General features: G+C 40.2%; 1 protein-coding gene across 8 annotated transcripts in view; it reads right to left on the bottom strand.

Annotated features, from left to right (window-relative positions):
* Positions 1–15,240, bottom strand: part of LOC117418366 (inactive rhomboid protein 1) — a 61,697-nt gene that overhangs the window by 20,181 nt on the left and 26,276 nt on the right. Inside the window, exon 2 of one of the 8 annotated variants that reach the window (XM_034031324.3) lies at positions 7,424–7,490. The exons of 6 other annotated variants lie outside the window; for them this stretch is intronic. The gene's annotated coding sequence lies outside the window, so the exon portion shown is untranslated. Of the gene's footprint in view, positions 1–1,261; positions 1,790–7,423; positions 7,491–15,240 lie in introns of those variants that run through there. One more of the 8 variants, XM_059035554.1, reaches the window with a different exon arrangement.

The following is a 15,240-nucleotide window of genomic DNA, read 5'->3' as shown; positions in this document are numbered from 1 at the left end:
ACACAGGAGGCAGTGTGGTCCAGTGGTTAAAGTCCAGGGCTTGTAACCAGATGATCACTGGTTCAAATCCCACCTCTGCCACTGTGTGACCTTGAGCAAGTCACTTCACCTCCTTGTACTCCATCCTGTGCATGAGATGTTAAATCAATGTCCTATTGTAAGTGACTCTGCATATAATGCACAGTTCACAGCGTAATTTTGCAAACCGCTTTGTGACGGTGGTCCACTATGAAAGGTGCTATGTAAAAATAAAGATATAAAATGAGCAACTATTCTTCCTTATAATGTCACTGGTAAATTATTACAATATAAAATAGCAACTTTTCTAATTTACTACCACTGCGTTTCAGAACGAATATGGAAAACAGCATTTTACTGCACTGAATCACAACTACAGTGATTTGTCCCCATTTAAAGGACTGTGTTCTTACAACAGGGAGTCTGCAAAACAAAATGTTAGTTAATTGCGGGCAAACACGCAAATCAGTCCTCAGCAGAACAGACTAACTTTCCTGATACCAGCGATCAAAGCAGTCCGAGGCAAACTCAGGTTAGTGGGATTAGGGTCGATTTTCACAGACTCACAGCTGTAATTATAGTGACGCCTCCATGAAATTGCAGTGCTGCAGTCAGTGCCCATGCATGTTACCACAGCTCTGCTTTGTGGCGTCTCCTCTGCCGCGTTTTGAATGTCCGCTTGCTGGTGCCTGTGCCTGCGGTGGCTCATTGTGGATTGCAGAATGGCACGTGTATGCACTGCATACCATATATTAACCTATTGCCTCCCATTGCAGAGGTGTCAAAGGGCCCTTATTCAGATATATTTTTTTTTTTAAAGAAACATTTTTCTTTTGCAAATTTATCAATAATTAGGTCAGACTATTGACACACCTGCATATAAATAGGAAAAAGGACGATAAGGTTTATAACCAGCATTTTGGGTTGTAATATTTAAACTCTTTAATCGACCGTCCCTATTTTGGAATGTGACGACACAAACTGGGTTTGGTAAGTTTTTATAATGTAAAATATATATAAATGGTAACATGCTTATCCCTTATGAAAGATTACCATAGTAAAAGCATAGCAAAGTGCAATAAAGCATTGTGAAAACATGGTTAAGTTTATGTAAGCATTGTAAAGCACAGAGCTACTGTACAGTAAAGCAAATAAAAAGATGCCAAACCACGGTAAACTATGGTAAATGTATAGTATAACAATGGGAAAATAACGTTATATAACGTTTTTGAATTGTACTTACAGTACAGTATACTGTAGGTATGATCACGTCACAAATTTGCTGCAGTGTGTTTTCAGCTTCCAATTGTGAGCATTGTGTAATTGAACCTGCATGTGCACCCTATGGGATTTCCTGTTATGTGCATTTTCCATTTAAACACCCTGGATTTCTTTCTGCTTTTCCAGACTGGCTTCCTTAGTAAAAAGAAAAACACAAACAAAATACTAAACAACAAAGAGACAGGCAATTCTCTCCTCTTACTTTTACAAGTCCTTCTCCCATCTGTAACAGATTGTGATCACTGTGTGTTTTATCTTTGCTGCAGATGCTTCCCCAGAACCCCCTGTAAATGAGCTGTTAGGCTCAAAGGGTACACACTACAGAAATCGAACAATGCAATAAGATCTCTCAAACTGCTCAGTTGTGTCAGGAAATCCTGTCGCTAGAATCTGGATTCAATTACTGAAACTGGATAAGAGGAATACTTTGATGCAAAGGAAGAACAGGAAAGCCATAATTATAAGATTTAAATGACCATAATTAATAATAATCTATACAGGACAAGAAAAAAGACAGTTGACAGCAGCTGGAAAACCACACACAGATGATACTTTAAATCATCTCATTAAAAGTTATGGTTTTTGGAGGGGTTTACATTTTACAATTACTTGTAAATCATTTCAGTGGTTGGGTGCCACACAAGGTTTTCCACAATGTTTAGACCAACTCCTTTTACTCTGAATAATGCTGCAGCACATGTTACACATTCTGTATAGCATCAATGAATGTGCCATGGATGTGCTAACCCTTAAAAAAAAAAAAAAGTCCAAAATCCACCCTTAGAATTCCAAGAGGAACTCAATTTAATTCTCAATGTGAGTTTACGTTCCCCAGTTTCGGTTTGAACTTGCAGAGCAGGTGCCACAGTACCCCACTGTATTACAAAACCACGACAACTGAAAGCTGAAGACTCCGCACAAAATAACTGTGGAACAGGAAAACCAGCAGCAGAAGTAAGTCTTCTGTTAACTTCTGTTCTTTTAGAAAAAGAAAACAAAAAGTCCCATGATGAGCCCATGCTTTTCTGCTGGGGTTTCAAGTAATAACGCACAGCTGACTTCTCATAGGCAGGTTTTGTTAAGAACACGCACTGTGCAGGCTGACTTTATTTCATGTCATTACTGGCTAAAGTGAGTACAGTCCTAAACAAGGAGCAGAGCTGTAAAGAAAAACATAGCATGCACCTGGCTCATTGCCCTTGACGTCACTAAATCTGAAAGTTAATTAGGGATTTTCCCCCTATCCTTCTAAACCTCGTCACCTACTACCCTTGTACCAGTCTGCCAACCTTTTGCAAGAATGTGGTTCCTAGTTAGTCTGGTACATATCTTGGCATGTACTTTGTAGGCTAGGAAATAGTTCAAATACCTCTGTGCAGCAACAGGCAATTGTGTTACGGACCATTTAACTTGAGTTGCAAAGAAAGATTGTAACTTCAGATGTGGTGCAAATGTATTATTGAATTAGTGTCGTATAGATGCATAACACACACACCCACACATATAAAAACATATCCACTCCTCACAACTTGAGGTTACAGTGCAGTCAAACAGCTTCTTAACTACACTTCATAATTACTTTAACCAATGCAAGTACAGAAACATGCTTAAGCAAAAATCTCATTTATACTTACAATTTGTTAAGTACCCTTTGTCTGAGTGGCCTAAAATTAAACCTTGTGTCTATAGGATAACCATGACTCTCACCTCATGCACCTCTCAATAGCCCAGGGAGTCAAGCTGCTGCCATATTATCAACGAGGTAATACTAATGTTTTTTTTTTAAATTATTCTTCTGTGTATCACTCTCATACAGTAGAATTCCAGGAATATGTTTTATGGATTTCCTGGGATTGCAGTTTTTTTTTTTTTTTTTTTTAAGTGCATCACGTTGACGTCAACAGGAAGTTCTTATGAATGCAAATGAAATGTTTCGTCACAGTGTACTTCCCTGCATCAACAATTTAAATTCTCTAATACACATTAAACAGGGATCAGCAAAAAGACATGGTAGACGTGAGATAATACAATAGCAGGAAGGGAGCCCTTTCTTTCTCTTACTTGCTTTCACACTTTTCTTCTTTCCTTGCCCAGATGAAGAGCCACAGGTTTTATGTTAGTTTGCCAGGCAAATCAACATGCAAATGACTTCCAGTCATTCACACTTGTTGTCACTCTATCAGTACAATGTACAGAATTCAGGTTGAACTTGCTGGGCTGCAGGTACAGCGTTTGTCATACAGTAGGTTTGCTTTAAATAGGTATCTTTAAAAAGCCAGCAAGCTTCTTGCTTCACCCTAGGATATGAACTAACTAAATATATTATGGGAGTTTCCTGGTCTTCAGTTTTGTTATATTTCCTTGAGATTTAAGTATACAGGTCTGGAGCCTTATAAGAGTTGACCACAAACATGTATCAGTAATGTCCGTTCTCTTCTGTAAACCTGGGATATTCTGGTAGATGGCTATAGCTATGGCCAAAAGTTTTGTATCACCCTATACAGTAGAATGAACTAATTTTGCTTCATTCCATATACTTAACGAAAAACCGGCAAAATTAGAAAAATGTGACATTTTGAAACTATTATGGCTATTATGGCTTCCGGTAGACTTTTGCAATATCATTTTGTAGTTTATTTGATAACTCCCTGCCAGAAAAATACTATGGTATACTGTAGTAGTACTATAGTATATTGTAGTAGTACTATGGTATACTGTAGTAGTACTTAAATCATTTTTTTTTTTTTTTATTGTGTCTCAATCATAAAGATTTAGGGGATGCAAAACTTTTGGCCATAGCTGCATACTACAACCAGTGTATATATTTTTTTAATATACGCCCAAACAAGTGTCAGTAAAGACTGACTGCATTGTATTGCATCATGAACATATTAAAGCAGTACAACGCTACCTGGTTACTATGCTCTGCTGTGGCCCATACCTCCTTCTGCTATGTCTGTTACACAGCCATCAGTCATCACCTACCCACAGTGCATTGTACAGGGCAGGGAGAGGCTTCAGGTGGGGGCCTGCATGATTTAATCAGCACCACTGAAGCGCCGCTAACACGCGGGGAAAAAAAAAATAAAAAAACAACTTTATTAGAAGAAAGCTTCCTATGGAAATATTCTGGGAGTTGCTGGGGGAAAAAACAGAAAAGAAAAATAAACAAATGAGTAAAGAATTCGCCCCTACCCTGATGTCGGCTTCGACACATCAGGATTGCAATCTGCACTTTGAACTTTCACATTCAAAAAACAATTCAGCTCTGGTAAAAGGGCATTCAACATGGGACAAACAAATGCACTTACTGTAACTGAGCCGTAACTGCACTTAGGCTTCACCGTCACTACATTTTTATGGAATAAGGAGTAAGTTTACTATAATTTAACAAAATTATACCTGCAGATCCCATCCCTAGATACACACTGCAGCTGTAGTTACAGTTCATTTAAAAAGCTACTACAATCTGTAGTGATATAGTCTAATGCAATACATTAAAATGCCTTACTGCAGTTGTTCATATTGCTTAACTAGCTAATTGTCCATTCCATGTGATACTGGGTGGTTCTATTGGAAAAACAAAGACATCTTTTAGGGACTGGGTTTGACTGAAATCAGATGACATCCTGTTAAGCGAGCTAATAAAGAATTCTTAACAGCATGCCTAAACAACATGTGATCTCTGTTTAAATAGTTTCCAGCATGATATCAGCATAGGTCACTTCAACAAAGGGCATGATTGTAAACGGAGGACTGGCCCCTGTAAGTATCTCTGTGGTATGCTTCAGTATTACACAGTCATTAACAGCTACTGATTATATTTGCAATGCAATATCTCGGAGAGTATAATACATTGGTTTGGATCTGGAGTGAGCCGTGACTAGCATTTTCAATTAAACTTTACTGCTGATTAACATTTCCCTTTCGATTGTGATCATCTCAGAAGCTGGGCAGGTTTAGCCCTGATCTGGGCTGTGTGAAGAGATTTACAGGTGGGTAGGCAGGACTTGCACCTGTCGAACATACCTCAACCAAACTCCCAGATAACTTTTATAGACATTAAAGAACTAGACTTCAACACAGTTAATGTTCAGCAAGTGAAAAATGAGACTCAGTTAATAATCCACTGACAGTCAACACTTAGGATTTATTATAGCTACGATTAAAGCAGAATCAACAGCACAACACAAGGTTCATGCGGAGTGAACAAAAGATGTAGAATGTCCAGATTTTGTCAAAGGCATCATTCGAGGCTGTGACCTTCAGCCCCACAGCACTAGCAGGCCACCATTCCAACCCACTGTAGTATCTGCCTCACAAGCTGATGCGTCGCAGCTGTTTTTAGCTGCAGGATTGTTGGTGAAAGGAAGGAGAAGGCAGAGGTGGGAGAATGGAAAGAACAAAATGGAAAAATCAAAGCGATCCCTAGGGGATGCCGGGAATCGTCTCCGACAGCCCAGGGGGTCTGGTTACTTTACAGGCCACACTGTGACAGGAGAGGGTAGGAGGCAACAGCTTATCAATGACATTGACATTGCACATGCTTGAGTTTGAGTGCCCATAGCAACGCCTGCCCCAGTCCCTCACCCCGAGGTACAGAATAATATCCTAACTGACTTATTTTCTGAGGCATGTTCACATACATTCTGAGGGGTGGAATAAATTGGGTAAAAAAGTAAGAAAAAAAAAAAAGTGAAGTGCATTTATGGCTGGTAATGTGTTCGATGATTTACTGTACTGTAGTGTTAAGAGTACTGTAAGCATAGGCATAACCCTTTCATATGAACATCTGTTAATAAAAAAAAATATTCCCATGTCCCCTGCGGCGTTAGGATAAGTTTTAAAGCATACAGACAAATCACAACAAAGAGTGACTGTGCATCAAATGCAACTGATCAAAAACTGCTGTAAAACGGTGAGAAACCCGGCAGATGAGGCGCCCTTGTCAATGATTCAGTCTGTCAGTAAGGAATGCAGCAGCCCACTCAGGTTGAGACGTCTACCGTGAAGCCCTTTCATCTGTAACACAGAACACATGCACTGGAGGGGCTGATTGAGCAGGCTGCGAGGGAACCAACCCAAGGGGAGCGTAATCCTGCAATTACAACACCCCCCGAAACAGGGCATCAGCAATAACAGTTAAACATGTTAGAGCAAATTAACAATGTCTTCTTCTTTACAGAGCTGACAACTCACTACCCACTATGTACAGAGTGGGTTATGTCATGAGTTAGGAGTGGATTATTGCTCCTAAACCAATAATTATGATTGTTCCTATTTTCATCATACCTGAAAAGCATCCCAAGTGTAAAACAATCTCTTAAGTGGTCTTTTAGGTTGTCGTTTCATGTAACAAAGTTAGTAATAATAAATAAACATAATATACGCAGGTATCTTCTGGCTGTAAATGAATAACTACGCAAAAAAAAAAAAAAGCTTTTATTCATTTGAATGGCCTTGGTCCAGGGGTGGGCAGTTTGCACCAGCGTGGCCTGCAGTACATATCAAAAGATATAAACTACATCCTTGGCCACTTGGGCAGGCAGATCAATGACATGCCTAATCCCTCAGCTGCAGAGATCTTCCCGAATGCCAAAACCACTAGGTGTTCATTGCTGAGTCTCCACACAAGACATGCTCCACAAACCACACACCAACCAGACCACATGGATGCCTGCAGTAGAGACGTTTCATACTGGTTGTTGGAATGGGATGGGCTATAATAGAATCCGCTAATGAGGATTTCACTTTGGCACAACTAAATATGCTCCTGTTACATCAAAGTACGGCAGGTCCTGAACCTAAGTGCTAATGGCATCTGGGATTTTGCTATGTTTATAGCTCCTCACTTGATTAAATCAGTTATGAAATAAACATGTTCCTTTTACAATAACAACTGCATCAGGGATGGAAATGAATACGTGCTATAAAAGAGATGGGTAAGGGAACTGGTTTTATCACATTTCCAATACACTACAATAACTATGAATTTCTGAACAGTGTTCTGAAAAGTGTTTTTTGTTTTCTCTGTCTCAAGGCACAGACAGAGAAAGGTAGCACAGCTGGCACCCTTTAACTCTGATCCAGTAAAGCTCCTGTATCATATTTGTATTTATTTTACCTTTTTGGTCGCTGTTCCAGCTGGGTCACATCTCAGTATCTCTGAGTCAATGCCACCCTCCACAGTTCTGAAAAAAAAATGACATCAACCCCCAGCTGTCCAGAATGGGCAAGAGATCTCAAAAGAATTGAGGGAGGCAACCTTTCTTTGTTTAATTACACTTAAAACATCTGATAGGTAGGGGGGTATATATATATATATATATATATATATATATATATATATATATATATATATATATTGTTCTACAGAAAATATAATGATATTCTCATAATTTCACCTGTTTACAGAACATGTGTATGCAGGGATGGAAAGCAGTGTGATCCATTCCTGGTTTCACTGTGAGTTTAATGAGACACACCTGAGCTTGTAACCTATTCACTGTGACTACTCAAGCTTGTAGTAAATGGGTGAAACTGCTATGTATTAGGAGTCTTGTTTAAAATGATAGTTATGATCATTCAGTATAGAGAGGATAAGGAATAGTGTTTATAATTATTCTGAACCAGAATAAACACCCCCTGAAGTGTATTTCCAATTTCCAATACAAGCGTGTCTACCTACAGCAGGGTATATACAGTATATTTTTTATTAATAGGAACAAGCTGCAATGACTGATTCAACACAGAGGAAGATCAGGAGAAACCAGTGGAAGAAAACCCAAGTATACAAATGAATGTTGCATCTTTCCAGTCACATTGTTGCTAAAACCAAAGGTTGTGGACTGTGGGCAGTAAGGCTTCGACATGCTTTTTTCCGCAAGCGTATGGCGGATTTGCACTTTTCATCCATTTACAAGCTGTACACTTTTGACCACATAAGCTACCTTCCATACTTTTGTAACATACGATATCAATCTCATTTATATAGCGTCCTTCATGTGCAAGCGTCCCAGGCTGCAAGCCAAAAGACATCCAAACTGCTCGCTAGTGAAAGGCCAAATCACCCCTTTCATGTACTAAAGTGCACGCTTAGAAATGCTTAATGACTATTCCACAGCCGACCGTGGACAGGAGCTCCCAGGGGGCGGCGCTCAATTGGCCGAGCGTCACCCGGGGGGAGGGAGGGTTAGGTCGGCCAGGGTGTCCTCGGCTCACCGCGCAGCAGCGACCCCTGTAGTCTGGCCGGGCGCCTGCGGGCTTGCCTGTAAGCTGCCCAGAGCTGCGTTGTCCTCTGACGCTGTAGCTCTGAGGCGGCTGCACGGTGAGTTCGCAGTGTGTAAAGAAGCGGGCGGCTGACGGCACACGCTTCGGAGGACAGCGTGTGTTCATCTTCGCCCCTCCCGTGTCAGCGCAGGGGTGGTAGCGGTGAGCTGAGCCTAAAAAAAATAATTGGGCATTTCAAATTGGGGAGAAAATAATAAAAACTAAATTGGCAACGACTAAATTATTAAAAAAAAAAAAAAAAAAAAAAGAAATGCTTAATGAACTTTTTCTGCATGTTTACCAGTATACTTATAGACAGCTGACTGCACTCTGCCTGCAGTTTCACAGCAGTTACACTATCTGTACAATCACTCATAGCCAAACTCTCTGTCAGGGGTGATATGGGACTTATTTTGATGCCGGTACTGTGTACCGGGACTTATTTAATCTGCTTTTCATCCAACGCGGATGCATTCCATCCACTCACACAGTCCACTAGCACAGTGTTTCTCAAATGCGCTTTCTTTCAGCACAGTTTGTGCTGCTTCCGTTTTGTTTCCTCACACTGCTTCTGTTTCTGTTAGCTTCTATTGGCCACCATTAACGTCAGTATAATCACTGAATGTTGATTGGCCGAGCTTTCATTCTGATCAGGATTTCATTTTGGCATGCGTTACAAATCTCCGCTCATTTCGCATTGTGTTAGTGCTCATTCGTTGATCAGCGAGAGAAGACATAAGCAGTGCAGCGTGAATACAGCGGTGTGGAGTACTTATCGTTATTATGAAGAAATAATTATTTTCTTTAGTGCAGCGAAGAAACTATCTGAATATTCGAATGACCATTGCTGCACATGAATTTGAAGGCAAAAATCCATGTCACTGTTCGCCATAAATGACAGTTATTAAATATTAGAAATAATTGTCATAATGCGTTTTGCCTTGCACTGATTTACCACATTGACAGAATTTGAAAAACAGGATAAACAAAGTGTAGCTACAGATTTGGTGAGCGAGTCAGAATGGGGGTACAGATGTAGGTGTGCTTCACGCTTCTCAAACACTGGCCCAACTTGCAAGGTAGCCTACATGTTACGCGCAGTGATCAACTTTTTGTTTTGTTGTGATCCTAGTATTTTCTGTTATGAGGATTGTAATAAACGAAAACCAAAACGGTGAGGTGTTTTTTCTTTGTACAATGCCCCCTTTTCTATAACATTTTGAAGAGTTTAAGTTAAATGTGAGTTTTCACAAAAAGGCAGACATAAACCACTTTATGAAAATGTGTCTTTTGCCACTTTGTTTCTTGGGCAGAAACCACAATACCAGGGATAAAAAAAAAATAAAGTCTACTTTTATCCTGTTTCTGCCTGAAAAATCTCTTTCTGGAATAGATCATGGTAAATAATCTACACAGAAACACAACAGAGAAGCACACAGAACATATTATTGTAAGATAAGTAATAAGTACAAAACAAATAAAAGAAACAGGCATATATATTCTAACCCAAGGCTATTATTGTAGCATGGCCAGGTCCTGTTGTAGGTGAGTACCCAGGGTCTGGAAAGTATGGGGATGATTGCTGAGAATACTATGGAGATTAAAATGGCCAAGCCACGTGTATCATAAGTCATAGTAGTGCCTGTTACATAATACATTTGAGGGATATTTTAGCCCCTATTGTGCATTGTTTGACTTAGACCTTTGTGTATCATTTTTTCATAGCACAGTTGTTTTTTTTATACAATTTTTTTATAACATTATCCCTTTTTTAAGATATCTGAAACAAAACCCTCTCTACAGCAGTTACTGCATAGTGTAATATTTCTTAATGCTTTTCATTTAAGGTTTCACTTAAGTGTTATATTACAGTACATGACTGAGTGATACAAGCAGAGGATATAAAGCGTTCAGTATTTTCAGCTTCCTTGTTTATGGTGAATTGGTTATAATTGATCAGCTATTTTTTGTATTGATAAATGTATCGTGTACACCTGGCCGTGCATACGAGTACCTGCACTTTTTTTTGTTTTGCTCTCCCTCATGCCACAGTGACCAGCTGAGATGACAGTTCCCCTGTTTTTAACCATGCTCTCATCCCCTCTCACTAGTCGTGAGATATCATATTTAATCCTGCAGGCTCTCCCTTAGAGGCCAGAGCCAACAGCACCTGTCTGACAGCCAAGGTTTTTAAAGGGAAAGGCTGTTGCGTTTCATGTTCACCCAGATATTATAGTCATTCCTGCCTCCCCTTTGAGATGGCTTCAGAATATTGGACAATCCGTACAGTTCAGTACAATCAGATGGCTGTTAACTACACTGTATTGTAACTACAGTACCGATGTCAGATTATAAAATATGTAATTCACCATATTTTACAATTTATTCCACTGTTACCCAGCCAGGTTCATTTTCATAGATTTAAAAAATACAAAATAAACAAAACAAAATAGTCCATTCTGCAATCCCATGGTTCACAGGCAGGCGTGTCAGGAAGCAGAGTTGTTGCTGCTTTAAAAAATGTGTAACGCCACCATATATAACACAGAGAGGATACACGGGCCTGAAGATATCGCAGCCTGGAATAAACCAGCCAGTTAAGTCACTGCTAATTTACAGTCCCGATGAAAACATGCTGTGGCTTGTTTCGTGTCAGCTCCAAATTGTAAAGAGAGAGGCGAGTTGGCGCGCTGACGTGACTCGCACGATGTCTACAAACAGGAAACAAATTCTAAGGCCCAGCAGGCTTCCTTTAAATATTACAGGCCAGATACAGAGACAGGCCATTTGCTAAAACGATTCAGCTGGAGAAGCCATACACTATCCAATGTAAGGCTGAAAGCAATGGAAAAGCATAATGCAAGCATTTTCAAGTTTGTTTTATTTGTAAGGGTCCGATATGATAAGCAGTAGGCTAAGGGCATGTGGCCCATGTTCTGCTGTAAAATTAAGAGCTGATTGTCTTAGGGTTATGGTTTTAGTTTTGTAATTCCCATATTTTTATTAATGCCCAATTTTCTTTAGTAGGTTGTGAGCTTGTATGTGTAGCTCTTTGCAGGTGCTTGGATTTCAGGTTCTTATTTACTGTAGGGTCAAACAAACCGCACTTCTGATCAAAGAAAAAAATATTGAAATCCATCAACTCTGAGAATACAGATCGATCGTCACCCACATCAAAAGCATAGACAATATCACACCACAAACCCTGATTAAAACACATACTACACACTCCCTTCTGAAATCATCATACTGTACTTGGAATTACTCTCTTTAAGACCAGTCCCATAAGGTTTTTAAACACAATTCATTTCAAACTTGTCCTTAGCAATTTAGTGGATCCACAGGCCTACTGAGGCATAAGGATGAAATACATTTGCAATATAGCAATGACACAACATCCATGAATCATGCAACAAATAAGTTGATACTATAGTATATGGTATGACAAAGAGAGAGAACTGATCAGTATAGGAACTGCACTCTTTGGCATCCCATTTCACTTGTTCAATAAAGTCTATTTCAGCCAAAGCAGTCCCAGGAGCTTTACAAAAAGCACATGCTGCACAGACATATAGAAACATTTTCCATTCCAAAGCTTACATATTTAAACAGAAACAATTATGGGCAGGCCTTTTGGCATTTAGTCAAAAAAGAACCAAGACCATGACCGACAACAAAAGGCCTAAAAATAACAACAAATGTAATCATCTTTATTATTTATTTTAGGAGGCTTTATTATAAGAGGATGAGACATTGTTGTAAGTGACTCTGTAGCTGATGCATAGTTCACACACCCTAGTCTCTGTAAGTCGTCATCTGCTAAATAAACAAATAATTTAAATATCTGCCTGGACAAAGACTTTTAATGCCTACTTTTGGAGGTGGCCTGTCACAGATTTAGGTTACACGATACAGGGAAAATACCGGTGGTGCTGTAACAGTAACTGCATTTCCTTAGTTGTAGCCAATGCTGTTTATCCTGGACAGCTGTATTCCAATAAATGGGATATAAAAAGTCTGCCTGTAGCCTGCTTGAAAATTAAAACTCATCAAACCTCATTCTGCTTCCCTGGCCTGTAAGATCCATGCCAAACACAAACATTGCAAATCCTCTCATCATGTTTGCACTGAGACTTACTAATGCTAGGGTTTAAGGAAGAGGATGTGTTTTATGAGAAGTGTTAAGGGTGTTTTAAACATTTGGCACCCCTGCCTTATAAAATCTGCCCAGTCTGGAATGGTTAAAAGCACCTTTCTTTAAGGAAAATGGTTTTCATTTGCAAATACAGCATAAACCGCTTCCTGTGGCAGGTACACTGACCCATACGGGCAGCAGTGTGGAGTAGTGGTGAGGGCTCTGGACTCGTGACCAGGGGGTTGTGGGTTCAATCCCAGGTGGGGGACACTGCTGCTGTACCCTTGAGCAAGGTACTTTACCTAGATTGCTCCAGTAAAAACCTACCTGTTTAAATAGATAATTGTATGAAAAAATAATGTAATTGTATGTAAAAAATAATGTGATATGTAACAATTGTAAGTCGCCCTGGATAAGGGCGTCTGCTAAGAAATAAATAATAATAATAATAATAATACGGTCACGTCAGTACATACGCTTCTTTTGACATACCTGTTGATTTTACCTTTTCTTTCTAAGCTGTAGATGACTGTAAAATAACATTCATTCAAAATGAGACACTGACCACAAGGAGAATATGATTTTTACTGCCAATAAACATTCAATAAAATTCGCTTTGAGCATTTTATTTTTTTTTTAATTAATTAATTAATTTTTTTAAATAATTTAGTCGTTGCCAATTAGTTTTTATTATTTTCTCCCCAATTTGAAATGCCCAATTATTTTTTAGGCTCAGCTCACCGCTACCACCCCTGCGCTGACTCGGGAGGGGCGAAGATGAACACACGCTGTCCTCCGAAGCGTGTGCCGTCAGCCGCCCGCTTCTTTACACACTGCAAACTCACCGTGCAGCCGCCTCAGAGCTACAGCGTCGGAGGACAACGCAGCTCTGGGCAGCTTACAGGCAAGCCCGCAGGCGCCCGGCCAGACTACAGGGGTCGCTGCTGCGTGGTGAGCAGAGGACACCCTGGCCGACCTAACCCTCCCTCCCCCCGGGCGACGCTCGGCCAATTGAGCGCCGCCCCCTGGGAGCTCCCATCCACGGTCGGCTGTGGAATAGCCTGGACTCAAACCGGCGACGTCCAGGCTATAGAGCGCATCCTGCACTCTAGTGAGTGCTTTTACTGGATGCGCCACTCGGGAGCCCCGAGCATTTTATTTTTGATCCCTGACCTCAAACAGAGGTCAAACGCAAACCAATAAATGAAAAAAACCAACTAACAGACAGACATGCTGTACCATTCACGACATGGTCAATGGTTGAACAATATCATTACAGAAAAACAACCAACATTTACCATGAGTAACTGTATGTAGCCTAAATATTTGTCATATTCCTAATTTCCAAAATTGTCCAATTTACAATTGTAGCAAACTGGAACAAACAGAAAGTTGCCAGGGTAAAGCTGCACGAACCAATTATTTGATTTTTTCGATCGTTCAAATTGAGCGCTCAGGTGCTGACAATCAGATGAGGATCATTGGTGTGGGTTGGGCTGATTGAAACGGCTGAAGAATCAGCTCCTTGTTTGTGTGGACTGCTGTTCTCCACGGAGTCTAAGAAAAGCAGCAATCATCACAAATTCAAGCAGCTGTTTCTTCACTTGTTTCAGTTTGAATGGTGAATTAGACCAGTCAACACCAGTGACCCTCACCTGATTGTCAGCACCTGATTTCTGCGGACAGCCGAATAATCGGTTTGTGCAATACTATGCCAGGACATTAAAAAAAAATGCATGGCCATATATATTTTCTTAAAATTCTAGCTGCTAATAATCTGTCTGAGTACAGAAATACAGTAGGTTGTCTGGGTTGATAGTGCCACGAACAGGTGGATTTCTGAAGTGGGTAGTAAATTCCACCTGTGCCAACTGAGAGCCAAAACCATGTGAGGTTTAATGATACTGTACTCAGCCCGACTGAGACTACACAGCAGCAGCTTATCAACTTGTATGTATTTTCTATAAAAGCCATTCAGCAATTCACTGCTGTCATTAGACACAGCTGGTCTTTGAGAACCACTGCTATACAGGTTCAGGCCAACACTACTGTTTCCATATACAGTAGTTATGCAACAACAGTGTAGACCCCCTCCACGCCTACATAGAGATGCTGGCTCAAAAAATTCCACCTGTTCCCTTCACTATCAATGCTGGCTCCCCTCTCCCGGTCTGCCGCAGCATTCCCCACAGAGCATTACTAATAATTGCTTTGTGCAATGTTACTGCTGACAGCATGCAGTGATCGATGAAATGCGAACGCCAGGCTCCATCTTAATGGCAGGGATCACACGCTAGCGTGACTTTATTTGAGAGATTACATCACTTGCAATGATCCCACTGCAGGTGATAGGGTTTCGGGTGCAAAACTTAACAGCTGCAAAAGCAACAGGGCACGGTTGTCTTGCAGAAACCATCAAAGCATACAAGCTATGCTACTATGACTACTGTGATTTCATTCTAACTTCTTCACTAGCCAGACCATGCAGTATTGCATATAAAAGCATAGGTAACCGGCACTATATATATATATATATA

The sequence above is a fragment of the Acipenser ruthenus genome, chromosome 13, assembly GCF_902713425.1.
Source record: "Acipenser ruthenus chromosome 13, fAciRut3.2 maternal haplotype, whole genome shotgun sequence".
Lineage (NCBI taxonomy): Eukaryota > Metazoa > Chordata > Actinopteri > Acipenseriformes > Acipenseridae > Acipenser > Acipenser ruthenus.
Note: the sequence above shows the minus strand (reverse complement) of the source record. Positions and strands in the feature narration are given on the sequence as shown.